Source organism: Schistocerca nitens, chromosome 7, assembly GCF_023898315.1.
Source record: "Schistocerca nitens isolate TAMUIC-IGC-003100 chromosome 7, iqSchNite1.1, whole genome shotgun sequence".
In the NCBI taxonomy this organism is placed as follows: Eukaryota; Metazoa; Arthropoda; class Insecta; order Orthoptera; family Acrididae; genus Schistocerca; species Schistocerca nitens.
This window is the reverse complement of record NC_064620.1, coordinates 270230748-270252040: the sequence shown is the minus strand read 5'-3', so window position 1 is coordinate 270252040 and position 21293 is coordinate 270230748.

The following is a 21293-nucleotide window of genomic DNA, read 5'->3' as shown; positions in this document are numbered from 1 at the left end:
ATGGGTTCAAGTGGGCCATACTCAAAGAGCCACACGCTACTATCTCCAAAGAGCAGGGACATACTATTGGTTTAATTACTGTGCATGCTCTATGAGTACGGACAGGTCTTCGGCACTTTGTTCTGGGATCATGTTCACAGTTTAGAAGCTTGTTTTTATTCTTTGCTGCTAAAACTGATGACCTAAATCGTAGGAGATAACCTGACGATGTCCTACCGGGGTGAAAAGCGTCGTGTTTGAACCAATATAGAACACTGTGCTAACATGGGTCTGCTTTTTAATATTTTTAATATTAATCACATTATAATCTTTCTGTACCACCAGTGGCTTGGAATCACATTTTACATATTGTTTTGTCACCTCTGTAGACCTGTACCGCCGTGAAGTCTCAACATTCTCAGTTGATATTACGGTGTTCTCTCTCCTGTGATGAGTCTTCATCTTACCCGTCCTTGCCTTCCCTAATCAGCTTAGTGTGTAATGACTCCTCTGCTGGCAGCTTGTTACATATAAAGAAATTATATGTACACGCATACGTTACTAATAATAGCAAGTCAAAGTGAAACTAATTTCGAAAAGAAAAGGAATACTCAACTGTTTTTGTAAATTTTTTCAGATGCGTCCCACACACGACTGTATTGAAAACATGTAATAACGAGCACAAATCGAACTTACAGAGGTGCTTTCTAAAATTTTACATGCTGTGTATGTAACACACAAAATCAAATATTATCGATTGCGATGTTAATGCAGGTTCAACAATAGTGAGAACCTATCCTTCAGATGAAAGTGTTGCAGAAGTGGAACACTTTCTTTCAGATACGTGGCGATTGCCCCTTTCGTGTGATTTTTCAGTTTGTGTGCTGTGCAACATGAGCATCCTACACGAAAACGCAATCGTAAGTACTGTACATGACACACCACTGCATGTCGTCGAAACCATCATAGAGAAACACCAGACATACAAATATACAAAAATGAGAGTCCATTCATTGATAAAGAAATTAGTGAACAGCAAAAACAGATTTACTACAGAAGTAGTTTTTCTTGAATAGTTTCAAAACGGTAGAGGCTACTGCACACGTTTCAAAAGATATCTACAAAACTTACTGGGAAAGAGAGATGTTTTTTTGTGCCATTAATATACTACACGTCTTAAATTACATTTAACAGCTTCATTCTAGTGCATAAATGTTAACTACCATGTTTATAAACTTTGAGAAACTCTGTATGTTCAGATACATTGTTTTTTCTTTTAAAAAATACGTCTAAAAAAGTATATTTTGTCCACGGCTATTGCTTCTGCAACGCATTGTATTGCTGTGCAGCACACAGATCTTGTGACTCTCAAAACGGGTGCCATAAAGCAAAAATTTGAGTCTGTCAGGCAATAAAAATTATTTCAGTAAACATAGCAATCACGATCGTCTCGAAACGACATCGATGTCTGACCTCATGAAACAGTATGTAGGGAAGCAGCCTACTCACACTATAGTAAATTCACATCAGTCTTTCCATTGTGTGCCAGCCAGTCCGCTGTAACTAGCTCTGACGTCATAAATGTTGCGCAATACATTAAAAATCAAGCAAATAACCTAAAACATTTCTAGCATGTCAGGAGTAATACTAAGTTAATGTGTGTTGAATATCAGTTCGATAACTTTAGCCATTTTCGAAATTTGGACGTTTTTCTGTAAAAATCATTGGCGCAACAGAAAAGAACTAGAGAGTTAAAAATTTATAATTAGATTCATTTTTCATAATTATTTAATAAAAACAGTCTTCTGGATCTCACAAATTAAGATTTTAGTGTAAATTCATGATTTTCTGGTTTTCGTCTCAAAACTTAAGGAAGCAAGGTAGAATAAGTAGGCTAATAAATAAGGCTAGGATGTTTATATTTAAGTAGAATGGAGATCCGCTATCACCATAAGGATGTGAGAAGTTTCATTTGAATACCTATAAAACTATAGCGATAGTGTATCTCCAAAGGGCCAGTTCAGAGCTCGTCTACTGCGTGCAGTGTAATTAAATTAATTCTCTCGCCCAAAATATTTAACTTAGCCACATCAAAATTTTATTATGATTACTTACCTGTGTGCTGAATGCACATTTAAATTGAGAGCTTCATCGGCCATCAGCAAAAGACGCTATGAATTTATTCGGTAACTTAAAGTGGTGCATTACTAGCCCAGCGGCTAGTCGGGAGAGCCGATTTGATCAGGCGTTCCCTTAGCCGTCCGCACCGCGGATTTATATATAAGAACGCTGCGCGAGGAAGCAAGGCCCCAGTTCTCTCCAGACGCTGAATAGCACGCCATCTGTGTCGGGAGTCGCGTCGCGTCGGTATCATTGCTACAAACAGCCTCGGATGCCGTATTAAGTTACTCGGGATACGCGTAACCATGAAATCATTTTCGAGTGAAGTGTTAATTCTGGGTTGACTTTAATTATCGATCTTCAGTTTGCGTATTGTCGTATTTCACGTGCCGCCGCGGGACAAACATTCTACCATTATTTAGCGTGGCGTTTGATGAACCTTATCATCAAATTATGGCGAGCATTCAATTAAACATTTAATTTGGACAGTTATAGTTGCATCAGCGCATTAGACTCTGAACTGCTCTGTTAGTCAGATTGTGGTGATTCTTTTGTTTTCATCTGTGACTTTCAGAATACAGAACTTTTTTTTTTTTACGACCGTTTTTGATTATAAATCCCAGACAATCTCCTAATTCCTCAGAGCTATAAGCTGTAACTATAAGTGTATTCTCAGATGAAGTGGGCACTAGGAATTCTAATTACAGGCTTCACGTTTTGCTAATCACTTTCTGGTTGCCAATATTGTAGTTAGAGAGCCAGTGTTGAGAACAGCAAACAACAGCATAAGTAATAGAAACATTAATATAACAACAATTTCTGCACCAGCCGCCCCACATATGGTTAATCGGCCGGGAAATGCAGTGTTTCTACATTCTACAGAATTTTTATATACCAACATTTAAAATTCCACCCGCCGCCCCACATATAGTGCATCGGCCGGGAAATGCAGTGTTTCAACATGCAAACAAATTTTATATAACAGCAACATATAATTCCTCACCCGCCGCCCCACAAGTAGTACTACGTTTGTAAGAAATACATACTAAAAACACAAATAATCGTGGAGAAATGGACACATATATTTAATAATGTTTGCGTGTTTCCCTTCAGCTGAATAACCGTATTCCGTTAGCACAGAAAAGCCGCTGTCACCCTGATGCAGGATGCCTCAACATAGGTGATGAGACGAGACAGATAATGAGCGGAGCGGGTGACAAAGAGAATTTTGCCCGATTAATTTGCTGAAACGCAGTGAAAAGTGGCGTAGTCTCATTTCAAGCATAATAGTTGCGTTGGACAGAGTGTTTAACACAGTCTTCACACCAGAATTTTCCGTTACTACTACTTAATTTTCCGTCCGAAACTCGTGGTCTAGTGGCTAGCGTTGCTACCTCTGGATCACGGAGTCCCGGGTTCGATTCCCAGCCGGGTTGGGGACCTTCTCTGCCCGGGGATGTTTGTGCTGTCCTCATCATTCCATCATCATTCATGAACGTGGCTAGACTAGACTGCATACAGATTGGGAATGTGTACGGGCGCTGATGACCACTCAGTTGAGCGCTCCACAAATCAAACGTCATCATCATCATCACCATCACTTAATTTAAACCAACCAAACAACGCGCCAAAGAAGAAGCCTTGAATTACGAAGACAAGTGCGATAGAATTTTAGGAGACCAAGAGCTGGTGTCACTGTGACGCACTTCTCCTTACGCTTTCTGTGTTTCAAAAATACGTAAGTGCGTGACAGATTCTTAAACTTTGTTGGCTTCGTGCTTGTATAGGGAATAGTCTGCAGCTCGTGGTCTTGCGGTAGCGTTCTCGCTTCCTGCGCACGGGGTCCCGGGTTCGATTCCCGGCGGGGTCAAGAGATTTTCTGTGCCTCGTGATGACTGGGTGTTGTGTGTTCATCATCATTTCATCATCATTGACTCGCAAGTCGCCGAAGTGGCGTCAACCAAAAAGGACTTGCAATACGGCGGCCGAACTTCCCCGCATGGGGCCTCCCGGCCAACAATGCCATACGATCATGTCATTCATTTGTATAGGGAATGATCACAGACTCCTGTTGCGTTATCCTCTTACGTTATTGTCCTACAACTTGATTAAATTCCAGGAAAGCTTATAGTTCGCGAAAAAAAAGAAATGTCCTTTACTCTTTAGTAAATATGTGTTTTACTGCACCCTCACTTAATCTATGAGAGCAGTAACTGATAGATTCGCGAACTCGATCAAGAATGCACTATGTCTAGCAAATCACGTCACTGCTCAACCCTAAAGTTCGATTTTAGATAATATTTCAAAGCCCACGAACCTACACTGACATTACGCACCTCTTTAAACACAACGCTACAGTTCAAGCTCCCGAACGTACACAAAGTGTTTCCAATTGTAACGGTAATGTGCATGAGCACAACTGTCGGCAACTTTTCAAAATGGTTCAAATGGCTCTGAGCACTATGGGACTTAACATGAGGTCATCAGTCCCATAGAATTTAGAACTATGTAAACCTAACTAACCTAAGGACATCATACACATCCATGCCCGAGGCAGGATTCGAGCCCGCGACCGTAGCGGTCGCGCGGTTCCAGAGTGAAGCGCCTAGAACCGCTAAGCCACACCGGCCGGCCTCGGAAACGTTTCAAAGTCCCCAAACCCCTGTAGAAATATTGCAAGTTCCCTAGACGTATCGCCCCAAAAATTTTCAATATTAGGTTGGTGCATAAGTTGGTAGCGTTTTCGTTTTGCGTGTTGGTATTCCAGTTGCTAAGGGTTTATTTATCGATTGTCATTTTTTTCTTGTAGTTCGCTGTTGCTACGTGAGTTGTCATATTGTCATTTTGTCATTTGGAGATAGTGAGTGGAGCTGTGGACGTCAGAAATGGAGTGTCAAGTGAAGAAATCTGAACATTTCCGATATATTCTACTGTTAGAGTCTAATAGAGGGGTGACAGTAGCGGGGCAGCCAGTAACGATCGCGCCGTGTATGAGAATAATGCCATTGAACAGAATACGGCAAGAAATGATTTTCTGATTTTAAGGAGGATCGTTAGTGAGTCTCCAAGCTCAGGAAGACTTCCGGGGTCTGATGAAAATCGTTTAAAAGCATAAATCCACAATGATCCACGTCGTTGTATTCGACCGCTGGCTAATGTGATGAACTGTAATCATTCCATCATCGTGCGACATTTGCATGCAATGGTTTAGGTTAAAAATCGAGTGTATGGATGCCGCATAAGCCAAAATCATAAAAATCAACGGGTGGCATCTACGCTTGCTAATCATCAATTGGTTCGTGAACGACACCGATCATTCCTATCCTGTATCGTTACTGTGGACGAGAAATGGCGTCTTTACGCTAACATAAGGAAAAGAAAGGAATTGTTGACCCCAAACAACGCAGCAACTATCCATACAAAGCACTGCGTTCAATCACAAAAGATAATGTTATATGGTGCAACATTAACAGTATGGTATACTACGAACTGCTTCCCAGAGGTGTAACCATCCCTGTTGACATTTATTGTCAACAACTGAGCCACCCTGCAGCCGGGAATCGTTCCCGCGCCCCTTGGCGTACAAAATCGAAGATATTTGTGGTCAGTTTGTGAACAGTGAATTTTCTGCTAAATAGAATTGCAGTGTAAACCATAGCACAACAACAGTGTGAACTCTCTGATTTTCCACACTGCGTTCACAATCTCGTAAATACGGTCTCAACACTCTCTGGTGCGGAAGTTTTTACCGTTCGACAGTTGGAGCGACACTAGCGCTCCAAGCGGTGAGAAAGCAGTCACTCACACTCATCGTAAGGCTAATGTTTGTTTTTAATTATTTTCTACTTAATTAACGGAATAGTGGTCATATTCTTACGTTCGAGAGATATGAATTATCGTGAAATACATGTAAAAATCGCCGAATCACACTGATTCAGTGACATAAGCTACAACTCATTCATGAAAAAATACTTTCGAATATGTCTACATTTGCAGCTTATTCCGCTGAAAGCAAGAGAATATAAACATATTTCATGCATGACGCATATATTTCTGATGCTGTCTGCTGTTATTATTATAGGCACTTTCCTTGACACTGAAACATTTTTAATGGAGTCCAATAATTCGTCCTTCCTTACACTTATCTCGACTGTCTAAGACAGAATGTTTTTGTAAATGTAATTACTTTCACTTCAAAAGCGAATGTGTTGAAGATTCTTGCCGTTTGTGGCTCAGATTTAGAAACGATTGTGGAATTGGATTCTCCTGTGTTGGGAAACAATTTTATTGCATTTGACGATTTATTATCACCTATGTGTGGTTTTCCCTTAAGCTACAGTTGTTGTCGCTTGTTTAATACGTCGAATAATGTAGATATTACATTCCTTACAGTTTTTCTGCATTCCACATTCACTGATTTGGCTGAAACAAACCTCTGCTTTGTTGGATAGATATACGACGTCTTTCTGTGGAAGGTCGGGTCTTCTCGTGTTTCCTAGCAAATTTTTGTTGTTAAAAGAAAACGACATTATTCAGTAAGCGTCAGTATGTTACAAGAGAATCGTAAACAAACTGTCCTGTAATGCACCGTTTCGTATATCCCAAGGTCCTTAGGCAACTAAATAATCACAAATGTGGTATAATTTTTTAGTTATTGTTGATTATTACGTCACTTCATACACAAAATATTGTAAAAACTATGTTACGAATCAGTATAAACGTTAGTTTTCGCACTCATCTGATATCGTATTGAGATGTGTCGCTTGCTCGCCGCTTGGGGCACTGCTATCGCTGTGGGTAACAAAAACGAGACGCAGGGTGGCGACTGTTACGTTAGACTTGCTGCGCCTAAGCTAAAAACAAAATATAGCTATAGGCCCCGTAACAGTCTTACGGTTATAGTTACTCGCTATAATTATCTATTAGGTTGTGTGCATAAATAAATTTCATTTACTCATGACGCACTCATTCCTGAGAGAGTGCTGTGTTATATGTGAATGTTGTTGTTGTTGTAGTTGTTGTTGTCTTCAGTCCTGAGACTGGTTTGATGCAGCTCTCCATGCTACTCTATCCTGTGCAAGCTTCTTCATCTCGAAGCACCTACTACAATGTACATCATTCTGAATCTGCTTGGTGTATTCATCTCTTGGTCTCCCTCTACGATTTTTACCCTACCACGCTGCCCTCCAATGCTAAATTTGTGATCCCTTGATGCCTCAGAACATGTCCTATCAACCAGTCCCTTCTTCTAGTCAAGTTGTGCCACAAACTCCTCTTTTCCCCAATTCTATTCAACACCTCCTCATTAGTTATGTGATCTACCCATCTAATCTTCAGCATTCTTCTGTAGCACCACATTTCGAAAGCTTCTATTCTCTTCTTGTCCAAACTATTTATTGTCCATGTTTCACTTCCATACATGGCTACACTCCATACAAATACTTTGAGAAACGACTTCCTGACACTGAAATCTATACTCGATGTTAACAACTTTCTCTTCTTCAGAAACGCTTTCCTTGCCATTGCCAGTCTACATTTTATATTCTCTCCACTTCGACCATCATCAGTTATTTTGCTCCCCAAATAGCAAAACTCCTTTACTACTTTAAGTGTCTCATTTCCTAATCTAATTCCCTCAGAATCACCCGACTTAATTCGACTACATTCCATTATCCTCGTTTTGCTTTTGTTGATGTTCATCTTATATCCTCCTTTCAAGACACCGTCCATTCCGTTCAACTGCTCTTCCAAGTCCTTTGCAGTCTCTGACAGAATTACAATGTCATCGGCGAACCTCAACGTTTTTATTTCTTCTCCATGGACTTTAATACCTACTCCAAATTTTTCATTTGTTTTCTTTACTGCTTGCTCAATGTACAGATTGAATAACATCGGGGACAGGCTATAACCCTGTCTCACTCCCTTCCCAACCGCTGCTTCCCTTTCATGCCCCTCGTCTCTTATAACTGCCATATGGTTTCTGTACAAATTATAAATACCCTTTCGCTCCCTGTATTTTACCCCTGCCACCTTTAGAATTTGAAAGAGAGTATTCCAGTCAACATTGCCAAAACTTTCTCAAAGTCCACAAATACTAGAAATGTAGGTTTGCCTTTCCTTAATCTATTTTCTAAGATAAGTCGTAGGGTCAGTATTGCCTCACGTGTTCCAACATTTCCGCGGAATCTAAACTGATCTTCGCCGAGGTCGGCTACTACCAGTTTTTCCATTCGTCTGTAAAGAATTCGCGTTAGTATTTTGCAGCTATGACTTATTAAACTGATAGTTCGGTAAGTTTCACATCTGTCAACACCTGCTTTCTTTGCGATTGGAATTATTATATTCTTCTTGAAGTCTGAGGGTATTTCGCCTGTCTCATACATCTCGCTGACTAGATGGTAGAGTTTTGTCAGGTCTGGCTCTCCCAAGGCCGACAGTACTTCAAATGGAATGTTGTCTACTCCCGGGGCCTTGTTTCGACTCAGGTCTTTCAGTGCTCTGTCAAACTCTTCACGCAGTATCGTATCTCCCATTTCATCTTCATCTACATTCTCTTCCATCATTTCCATAATATTGTCCTCAAGTACATCGCCCTTGTATAAACCCTCTATATACTCCTTCCACCTTTCTGCTTTCCCTTCTTTGCTTAGAACTGTATTTCCATCTGAGCTCTTGATAATCATACAAGTGGCTCTCTTTTCTCCAAATGTCTCTTTAATTTTCCTGTAGGCAGTATCTATCTTACCCCTAGTGAGATAAGCCTCTACATCCTTACATTTGTCCTCTAGCCATCCCTGCTTAGGCATTTTGCACTTCCTGTCGATCTCATTTTTGAGACGTTTGTATTCCCTTTTGCCTGCTTCATTTACTGCGTTTTTATATTTTCTCCTTTCATCAATTAAATTCAATATTTCTTCTCTTACCCAAGGATTTCTACTAGCCCTCGTCTTTTTACCTACTTGATCCTCTGCTGCCTTCACTACTTCATCCCTCAGAGCTACCCATTCATCTTCTACTGTATTTCTTTCCCCCATTCCTGTCAATTGTTCCCTTATGCTCTCCCTGAAACTCTGTGCAACCTCTGGTTTAGTTAGTTTATCCAGGTTCCATCTCCTTAAATTCCCACCTTTTTGCAGTTTCTTCGGTTTTAATCTACAGTTCATAACCAATAGATTGTGGTCAGAGTCCACATCTGTCCCTGGAAATGTCTTACAATTTAAAACCTGGTTCCTAAAACTCTGTCTTACCATTTTATAATCTATCTGATACCTTCTAGTATCTACAGGGTTCTTCCATGTATACAACCTTCTTTTGTGATTCTTGAACCAAATGTTAGCTATGATTAAGTTATGCTCTGTGCGAAATTCTACCAGACGGCTTCCTCTTTCATTTCTCTCCCCCAATCCATATTCACCCACTATGTTTCCTTCTCTCCCTTTTCCTACTCTCGAATTCCAGACACCCATGACTATTAAATTTTCGTCTCCCTTCATTACCTGAATAATTTCATTTGTATCATCATACATTTCTTCAATTTCTTCATCATCTGCAGAGCTAGTTGGCATATTAACTTGTACTACTGTAGTAGGCATGGGCTTCGTGTCTATCTTGGCCGCAATAATGCGTTCACTAGGCTGTTGGTAGTAGCTTACCCGCACTCGTATTTTTTATTCATTATTAAACCTACTCCTGCATTACCCCTATTTGATTTTGTATTTATAACCCTGTATTCACTTGACCAAAAGTCTTCTCTCTCCTGCCACCGAACTTCACTAATTCCCACTATATCTAACTTCAACCCATCCATTTCCTTTTTTAAATTTTCTAACGTACCTGCCCGATTAAGGGATCTGACATTCCATGCTCAGATCCATAGAACGCCAGTTTTCTTTCTCTTGAGTACTCCCCGCCCGGAGATCCGAATGTGGGACTATTTTACCTATGGAATATTTTACCCAAGAGGACGCCATCATCATTTAACCATACGGTAAAGCTGCATGCCCTCGGGAAAAATTACGGCTGTAGTTTCCCTTTGCTTTCAGCCGTTCGCAGTACCAGGACAGCAAGGCCGTTTTGGTTAGTGTTGCAAGGCCAGATCACTCAATCATCCAGACTGTTGCCCCTGCAACTACTAAAAGGCTGCTGCCCCTCTTCAGGAACCACACGTTTGTCTGGCCTCTCAAAAGATACCCCTCCGTTGTGGTTGCACCTACGGTACGGCCATCTGTATCGCTGAGGCACGCAAGCCTCCCCACCAACGGCAAGGTGCATGGTTCATGGGGGTAGTGTATGTGAATAACATCGAATATGTTAATGTGAATAACATCGAATATTGCATATCATAGCTGTATTAGGTTCAGAAAAAACAAACCTAATTGATGGCAGGATATGAATATGCCTCCTTCAACTACCCAATCCATGCACTATACCACTACGCTACAGGCCGAAGGCATGTTGTGTATTACTTTCATATGGTTTTTATTTATATCTGATGAAGGGGTTTTATCACTGATGCCACATTAATTGACATTTAGTTACAAGATTTCGTAACAAGGGCGGGTGATGTGTTTGTGATGAATCTTCAGTGCGCTATTTCTGGAAAGGCATAGTGCAAGTTATGATACAAAAACAGCAAAATGCCACGAAACCAAGATGGTTTCTGTCACATAGAGCGACATGTCGTTCAGACATCACTTCCCACAGTGGTTGCTAGTAGTGGGGGGGGGGGGGGGGGGGGGGGGGGGTAGGGTAAGGAGCTGCGCAGGCTTTAACGTTTGCTCAGCTCGCCTACGTCGGGCCTCGAGCCACCCCACTCGTCAAATAGAGCGCGTCTAGTCGTTAATCGCTCATCTCTGTCATCTCACAACACCCAATAACAGAACCAACAGGCACAGCATTATCCTCTCAGTCTCAGAAAAAGACGAGAAGTATTTTGGACCAAACAGTAGGTTCAAACATGCACATCGACATATCCATAGCAGCTAGTAGAAATCGTTACACTGCAGATACATGAACATTAATTTAAATGCAAATTCGCAATTGCTCTGCATGCGATTAGGATTCAATTAGAAGTGACAGTCCGATTACTTAGACGAGGAAATGCAGCTACCAGCATAGCCGAATTTACAGAGAGATCCTGCCTTGAATTTTATCTTCTTATCTTTGACAAGCATTAGGGAAGGGGAATGAAAGACTTGACCCCCCTTCTTCTTTCCTTCAAGGATTTGGCCTTTGACCCGCACCGGCCTCCTTACATCTTTTCTTCGGTCGACCGATATCTCTTCTGCTCCTCCTTCCTATCTTTATGATTTTCCCATTTTTTCCTGTAATCTATTATCTTGTCATTCAGGACAAAGATGTTTCACTTTTGATGAATACATTAAATTCTTATTCTGCGCTTTACTGGTCTTAAAATGTCGTTTCTGCTGCTTGTATTTCTTAACCATGCTCCGAGACCACGTATTAAACTGGTTACTGCCATTGTTCTATCCTCTTCGCATCCAGTGTGTCGCATACGCCACACGGAACTGGCAAACAAGAGTTTGCTCACCTTCCGCAATGTACCGACCTATCACAGGTAGTTTCAGCGCTCCGAGTGGTCTGTCACTGAAGTTAACAATTGATTGCCTAACGTCCGCAGTGGACGAACAGCGAAATGACGTCGAGATTACGTGAGTGTGTGTTTCTGTTCATTTATTCACGTCCCAACTACGTTGAGCCGATGCCGTTTTATTGCCAACAGTCTGTTAATGGAATATTAGCCTCTTGCAGCACTGAGATAGCATTTTTATTTTGTTGCATGAGTCTCGCATGTGCGTCCTAAATGACACAGTGGATTTGTATTCCGTAAAAACGTTTGTTCATTTGTAAATATCCAGCAGTAATTTGTTATGAGTTTTGGCACATTCCGCCATTTTTGAGTAATACTAAGGGAGGTAGCTACAACAACAACATCAATAATAATAATAATAATAATAAAAGAATAATAACTTGATGGAAGGTAAAATAAGTAAAACTTTTCCTTAGTGTCAAAAAAAAAAAAAAGAGATACTTCATGAGCTGGAGAAGCCATCCGACTTCGATGGAAATTCGTCAGCGACGATGAGGGTGATGCCTTCGTCTCACCTAAATGGTTCAAATAGCTCTGCGCACTATGGGACTTAACATCTGAGGTCATCAGTCCCCTAGAACTTAGAACTACTTAAACCTAACTAACCTACGGACATCACACACTTCCGAGCCCGAGGCAGGATTCGAACCTGCGACGTAGCACGTGTCACCTACTGACACAGGATACGTAGTTTTGTCGTCTGATGAAGACTCAGACGTGACGGGTCCGCAATTACTTCTGCCACAGCTATGGAGTAATACTTCTTGGCGCCATACGTATAAGTTTGAGTCCGCCACCATCTCCAGCATTTGAAGACGCGTATTTCATTGCACACTGTCGTGATCGCATTTAAGTTGTCTATTTTTAGGTGACCTGTTTCAATCTTCTAAGAGATCATCTTCAGATCTTACAATCCTTGATGAATGTAGGAACCGATGGCGTGGTGCAGATCGATCTATGCAGGCGTGGAAAACAGTGTTCCAAAAAACTTTGATGAAGTAGTGTGGGACGGAAAAGATTATCAACCAGACCTGTACTTCATACAGTACAGCACAGATTTTTGTACTTATCTCCGCATGTACAAACCAGATCTCATTTATACGTACTGGCAATTTAATAAATACAACAGCTGATGAAATAAAGGCTTTTTTTGCGGACTAGTTTCTTTGTACTGGTTATATTCACATTACAAGTTTACTCAATTTTAATAATTTGCTACCCTTGAAAGACAGTGTGTCGTATGCGACACATGTTTTTTTTTTTTTTTTTTTTAGAAAATATACTCATTAATTTTGTAAAAATTGGTCGGTATTAAATGTTGTAGTAATATTAGGTAGATAAATATGTTTTTCTGTTAATGGGTCTGAGGAGGCTAGAAAACTTCACTGAAGGCTCTTTACAAACTTTATTCTTTAATGTTCATCTCATTGTTCCACACATTAGTCTGTACCTGCTCCGCTTTTCCTTAACTTTAACGATTCTGACATACGATATATCGCAGACTAGATATCTGAAATGATTTGTTTGTTCTATTACTTTCACATCAATGACTATCTCACTTCTTACAGAATGTTTTTTCCTTGGTACCATTACTTTGGTTTTGCTCGTGGAGGTCTTCAAATTACGATTATTAGCAATGTGGGCAATTCTGTGTGCCAGGATCAGCAGTTCATCTTCTCTTTCCCCAAAGATTACATGATCGTCCGAAAACAAAAGAGTTCTTAGACTTTCAAGGATCCCACTTTACAACCATCCATTCTCGTTCGATACTCTCGACGTAAATATCAAACAGTAAAGGTGACAGACTGCATCCCTGAGGTACTCTCTCGTTAACTGGTAGGTTTACTCAGTTTTTCGTTGCTTTCTATATCTCTCTACGGGTATAAGTTAATTAACCGCCAAAGGTACCGCCTTTTAGCCATAATCCCCACAAATCCCTCCTCCTCAAACGGTCGAAGGCCTTTATTCTGTAAAACGGTCGATGCGTTTCTCTGTTTCACCATCATTAGGTTCATTACGACTGCATTATCAATGCTCGTGCAGCCTGTGCTAAAGCCACATTTTTCCTGAACCAGCATGGTCTCCACTATTGTTTCCATTCTTTGCTTATTAATTTTGCATAGATTTTATAGCCGCCTGTCATAGTACTGATTCCCCTCTAATTGTTACCAACTGTTTTGTTTCAATTTTTAAAACCAGAAATCACTTTCATTTTTGATCAATCCTGTGGTAACGGGGATTGTACCCAACACAAACCGTACAGATGAAGCAGCCTTAACACAAGAGATGTTCCACCATACTTCAGAAGTTTTACGTTGATCTGTTTCCACTGGTTTTCTGAGCTTCCTTTAATTATTACCCTGATGTTAAAGTCAACACTTAATTTTTGTATACAAAATCTCCGTCTTGTTCTGTTTCATCATACAGCAACTTAGTACTGTTAGAAGCTCTCTGGGTTAGTGCAGTGTATCTGTAAACGGAATTGCAAACAAGACGCCATTGTGACCAATTATAAAATATTGCTTCAGCCTTTCGTGACCCTATCAGGTAGAGTTGACATCGAAGGGACGAATTCAGAGGTGCGCTGTGAGGATCGTAACAGGCCGGTTTAGCCCGTATGAAAATGTAACAGGGAAGCTTGGGTCACCTGTATTGAAATCTTTGTAGCCCCTCAGGAGTTATCTGAAATCAAAAATAGATAGCATCAGCGAATACTGCATTAAATTTATGGGAGCTTATATCTAACCATAGTGAAATAACCTTAAATGTAACGGTGTGGTGCTAACTCGAACTTTGAGGTTTTTCACTCTTTATGGCTTTACAGAAAATAGCTAATATTAATAAAGTTTATGTATTATAGGTATAAGCTCCCAAGAGAAGTGTTTACTTCACGTGGCACCAGGGCTGAAGTTAGTAGGCCGAACAGTTTTTATTTTGCGCTGCACGCAGTTCTGAAAAATCGTTTCTCGAGAAAAAGTTCAAAAGTTTAGGGAAAATTTTTGTATGTAATATTAATTCAATTTTCATAAAAACAGCATGTTGTATTTTTTCATGTCGGTGAACACAAATCTGAAGTTAGATTCTCAAAATTCAAAATGGCCAATGTTTTGACCAATTTTGACCAAAATTTGACAAAAATTGTTTTCGTTTCGTACGTTTAGTCTACATTTCCAGGACCGAATATCAGATCGTTCCTGTAGAGCAGTTGCCTCGTTCTTTTGGTGAGAAAAGTTGATCTGGCTGAGCTGGATACTCTGCGTTCGGCAGCGTTATTGGCGAGTACGTTTGCATGCGTACTGCAATATAAATCATTGTTGAACGTGCATCACGGCACGACAAGTTTTCAACCTGTAATGGGCGGCAGTGCTACTACTACGAACGATGGGCTGTACAAACTTTTGTAACGCACGGATTAAAAACTTTTTCATCCCAACATTCTACACACATGTTGTTGTGGTCTTCAGTCTTGAGACTGGTTTGATGCAGCTCTCCATGCAACTCTATCCTGTGCAAGCTTTTTCATCTCCCAGTACCTAATACTACCTACATCCTTATTAATCTGCTTAGTGTATTCATCTCTTGGTCTCCCTCTACGATTTTTACCCTCCACGCTGCCCTCCAATACTAAATTGGTGATCCCTTGATGCCTCAGAACATGTCCTACCAACCGATCCCTTCTTCTAGTCAAGTCGTGCCACAAATTCCTCCCCAATTCTGTTCAATACCTCCTCATTAGTTATGTGATCTACCCACCTAATCTTCAGCATTCTTCTGTAGCACCACATTTCGAAAGCTTCTATTCTCTTCTTGTCCAACCTATTTATCGTCCATGGCTACACTCCATACAAATACTTTGAGAAGCGACTTCCTGACACTTAAATCTATCCTCGATGTTAACAAATTTCTCTTCTTCAGAAACGCATTCTTTTCCATTGCCAGTCTACATTTTATATCCTCTCTACTTCGACCATCATCAGTTAATTTTCTCTCCAATTAGCGAAACTCCTTTACTACTTTAAGTGTCTCGTTTCCTAATCTAATTCCCTCAGCATCAGCCGACATAGACTAGACATATTCCTTTCAAAAAGTGTAATAAAAAATCGAATTTTTGACCATTTTAAATGAGAACCTGGCCTTAAACGTAATTGTAATATATTATAATATTTGGATAGCAGGTGTCTAACCCGACGAGGATCACAACACACTTACTTCGGACTGGAGGCGACGTGAGATTTGAGGTCATCGGTCTCGACCACGTGCAGGGCGACGGGGATCTCAGGTCTTTGTGGCTGAAGACACTGTAAAACGACTCGTATGTCAGGCTAAGGAGGCAAATATGTTGTGGATAAGGAACTGCCACACTGGGTTAGTTCTTGGTCTGATTTCAATGCCTGTTCGCGTGTTTCCAACGAACTTGCCTAAGAGCATAGACACTGGGTTATCACTTGAGTTCTAAGATCGACTTAAAGAGTGTGTACAACATGGACGAGCCTTGTATTATTATTAACCAATTACTAAAATAAACGCTTAGTTAGAAATAATTTGCACACAGAAGCGTCTAACTATGGTATTCAAGACCGTGAATCATGAAAGGAGCCAGTTTCTATCGCTTTGGTCCAATCCGTAGGTTCACTTGCACGGAGACAAACAGGTGCTGCTACATGTACAAAAGGAAACCACTTACAACTGTCGAGAGCTGCATACAGGCAAGTTTTTGCAATTTCTGTTCAGTGTTCGGCTGTTGATCATCCTAGGTGCTGGCGGGGTCGAATTCTGCTGCTGGTCGGTACTCTATCCTCTTTGACGTTTGGTGGCCTCTAAATAATGCATTTGGTCCTATTTGCTTCACGATCATTGAGCATTAAAGCAGCGGTTTCTAATTGCAAATGACCGCCTATTGAAATAGCGAAAGCGATTGGCATTTTGTCTCCATTTAAGTCACAAGACTTCATTGTTATTATTCATAGCTACAAGAGTATTTTTATATTTCTGGCATCTGTGCATGATTCGGTCATTAAACAGTAAATGAAGTTAAGAAATTAGTATTCCGGTTGGAATACCCAGTACGAAACAAAACTGTAACCGAAAAACGGATTTTGGAACAAGTTCAGCATTTCAATTATCTGAGGAGCTATACTACTTTTAACGAAGATATTGATGTAGATATTTAGTTCCAGAGATATAAGAGTATACGTGGAATTATAAGCAGAACATTAAATAGCATGCGAAGAGAGACAAAAATGAAATTCTGTAAGGTGACAGCTGTACCTGTTCTATTGTAGAGTAATGAATCCTGTGTTCATGCAGCAGAAATATTTTTACGAGCTATTAAAGGTTGCAATAAGCTAGGCAGGAGTACTGATGAAAACATCAGACAATAACTCAATACTTTTTCAGTAAATAACAAAACAGAAGAACATAAACAAACCCGAAGCAACATCTGGAAAAGTAGAAGAAACAGTGATTCCAATGATGCCCATACAAACCCATAGGACAGAGGGACATAGAACAGCTAGTTGAAAAATGGAACTAAGGACAGAACAAGTCGATAGGCCTAATCTGTGAAAGGCAGAAGAACAACAAGAAGAAAGTATTTTCTGCTGAAATGTTGTGGAGCGCCGGCCGATGTGGCCGAGCGGTTCTAGGCGCTTCAGTCTGGAACCACGCGACCAGTGTCTCACTGTTCCTGTTAATATAGCACACCATTTTCTTCAAGTAAACTTTCACTTTAAAATTATTTTCTTTGGAATTGGAAACAGACCGATGCTTTTCATCGACGCTAGATATCGCATAAAACTGACGAGCCGCTACGGTCGCAGGCTCGAATCCTGCCACAGGCATGGATGTGTGCGATGTCCTTAAGTTGGTTAGGTTTAAGTAGGTCTAAGTTCTAGGGGACTGGTGACCTCAGATGTTAAGTCCCAGAGTGCTCAGAGCCATTTGAACCATTTATTTTTATTTATTTATTTATTTATTTATTTATTTATTTTTTGTGGGGCTGAGGAGTTTCTTTTTTTAGGACCTTGACCATGTTACGAAACTTTCACACGCTGTTCACAAAGTCTACTTGGGAAGCAGCGCTAGTTGTCCCCTTGACGTTCCACACATTTATTCTTGGCAGGAATACATGACGTAGTACGCAATTGAGGTGCGGCGTGTGTAAATCTCATTGCAGCTGAGGTCAACGACCCTAGCCCCACAGGAAGGCACTGGAGTATTTATACCTACTTTGTCTGCCGGCAGAGCGGGATGTGTAGCACTTTGTGCAGTCCGTAGATCGCCGGGACACAAAGTTCTGGCAGTGCCAGTAATGTCTTATCTTTATCGCGCAGATGTAAATAATGTCAGACCGACTAATCTTTGAGCACATATTCTCAGGAGAAGGGAAACAGTTTCCAACCTTTTGGCTGTGCCGCGATATAAATTTTAGCAACATAGCCCGTTTGTACCACGGCGCTCTATAATTACGCGGCCCTAGTAGTAAACGTCATGAGCAGTCTGTTTGAGGCCACCTAATGGAACCCTCTGACAGCTACGTTCCGGCAGGTTATGACTCTAATGCTGGCACGTGCGCTATCACTTTAATAACAACCAATAAAACAGATTGTTTACATAAACAAGATACACATAACGCTAGGAAATGATGCAAATCCCTTTTATATGACCATGCCCAAGCGTAATGTGAACTTCGTTAATTCTTTCGTCCATTGTTCACTGAAATGAATATTAACTTATATTTATGATGCCGCTTCTGTGATATATTCAAATATTAGCACAATATTATCAGGTGTATCTTGCAATTGCAAACTTTTAACAATAAATGAGTTAATGATTATGACTTTATGGCTGAGTACAACTTTGTAAATGCAGTTATAATGTGCTATGAACGTTTGCCCTCAATTTATGGGTATTAGTGCCTATACGTTGAAGTGTATCCAACTTTACAAACAGCTCGTTTCATTTACAGACCTAGATATTATAATTTTAAGTCACAAACAGCTCTGGAATGATGTAATTTTAACACTCATGTTGATATTTCACTACATACAAATTAAATGTTTGCCTGAAAAAGTGTTTACATTTCAAACAAGCTTCATAATAAATTAAGACGAAATGTATATGAAATCTTCAAATATTATTTGTTCTGTTATACGCACATGTAATCTCAAAACGGTCAAAATGACGCTGCAAGCAAGTAAGTATCAACAAAAAGATAAAAACTAGAAATAAGAAAAAGAGAGATGGTAGAACGCTAGAGGGAGTAAATATGGCATTAGCGAAAATGACACTACATTTTCCTCGTTATTATACAACGTTTGTAACGTCGCGCTGTTATGAAATTAAGTGGTTATGATACAAACCAAAATATCTGTCGATGTAAGCTGGGGCGAATCGATATACACTTGAACTTAAGTACAGGTAATGTTATAGGCTAGAAACGCAGGATAATATACACTGATAGCTAAATCATTATGACCAATGGGGAAATCCAATGAGATAAGCGATTTTAACAATGCGCAGATTATTATCACGCAGAACCTGTGAACGAGTATCTCTTAAACAGCAGCCGCTCGGGGTAGCTGTGCGGTCTCGGTCGCCTAGCAACGGTTCTCGCGGCTACCCCCGTCGGAGGTTCGAGTCCTCCCTTTGGCATGGGTGTGTGTGCTGTCCTTAGTGTAATTTAGTTTAAGGTAGATTAAGTAGAGTTTGAGCCTAGGGACCGATGAACTCAGCAGTTTGGTCCTACAGAACTTACCACAAATTTCCAAATTTCTTAAACAGCGAAGCTGGTTGAATGTTCACGTGCTACTGTCGTGAGCATCTATGGAAAGAGTAGAAGGACAGTGAAACCGCTAATAGGCGCTAAATGGTTGGACGTCCACAACTCTTCACAGCACGTAGGGTTCGGAGGCTTGTCTGCTGTGTAAAGTAGGATACATGGAGCTCGATGCTGGTGAATGCACAAGTGTTTTGGAGCACACCGTTCATTGCACATTGGTGAACATAGAGCTACGCAGCAGGCCAAACCTACGTGTTACCCAACGACATTGTCAATTACGATTCTAGTGGGCCCTGGACCATCTGGATTCGACCATCGATCAATAGAATCGTGTCGACTCTTTGGGTGAATCGCATTTTTGCTACACTAGGTGGATGGTTCTTTCCACAAACGCTATCTTCGAGGTTAACGGTGACTCGAAACGTGCTGCGGCACCACGGACGCAGGCTGGTTTGTTGTTGTGGTCTTCAGTCCTGAGACTGGTTTGCTACTCTATCCTGTGCAAGCTTCTTTATCTCCCTGTACCTACTGCAACCTACATCCTTCTGAATCTGCTTAGTGTATTGATCTCTTGGTCTCCCTCTACGATTTTTACCCTCCACGCTGCCCTCCAATGCTAAATTTGTGATCCCTTGATGCCTCAAAACATGTCCTACCAACCGATCCCTTCTTCTAGTCAAGTTGTGCCACAAACTTCTCTTCCCCCCAATCCTATTCAATACCTCCTCATTAGTTACGTGATCTACCCACCTTATCTTCAACATTCTTCTGTAGCACCACATTTCCAAAGCTTCTATTCTCTTCTTGTCCAAACTGGTTATCGTCCATGTTTCACTTCCATACATGGCTACACTCCATACAAATACTTTCAGAAACGACTTCCTGACACTTGAATTTATACTCGATGTTAACAAATTTCTCTTCTTCAGAAACGATTTCCTTGCCATTGCCAGTCTACATTTTATATCCTCTCTACTTCGACCATCATCAGTTATTTTACTCCCTAAATAGCAAAACTCCTTTACTACTTTAAGTGTCTCATTTCCTAATCTAATCCCCTCAGAATCACCCGATTTAATTTGGCTACATTCCATTATACTCGTTTTGCTTTTGTTGATGTTCATCTTATATCCTCCTTTCAAGACACTGTCCATTCCGTTCAACTGCTCTTCCAAGTCCTTTGCTGTCTCTGACAGTATTACAATGTCATCGGCGAACCTCAAAGTCTTAACTTCTTCTCCATGAATTTTAATACCTACTCCGAGTTTTTCTTTTGTTTCCTTTACTGCTTGCTCAATATACAGATTGAATAACATCGGGGAGAGGCTACAACCCTGTCTCACTCCTTTCCCAACCACTGCTTCCCTTTCATGCCCCTCGACTCTTATAACTGCCATCTGGTTTCTGTACAAATTGTAAATAGCCTTTCTCTCCCTGTATTTTACCCCTGCCACCTTCAGAATTTTAAAGAGAGTATTCCAGTTAACGTTGTCAAAAGCTTTCTCTAAGTCTACAAATGCTAGAAACGTAGGTTTGCTTTTTCTTAATCTTTCTTCTAAGATAAGTCGTAAGGTTAGTATTGCCTCACGTGTTCCAACATTTCTACGGAATCCAAACTGATCTTCCCCGAGGTCCGCTTCTACCAGTTTTTCCATTCGTCTGTAAAGAATTCGCGTTAGTATTTTGCAGCTGTGACTTATTAAACTGATAGTTCGGTAATTTTCACATCTGTCAACACCTGCTTTCTTTGGGATTGGAATTATTATATTCATCTTGAAGTCTGTGGGTATTTCGCCTGTCTGA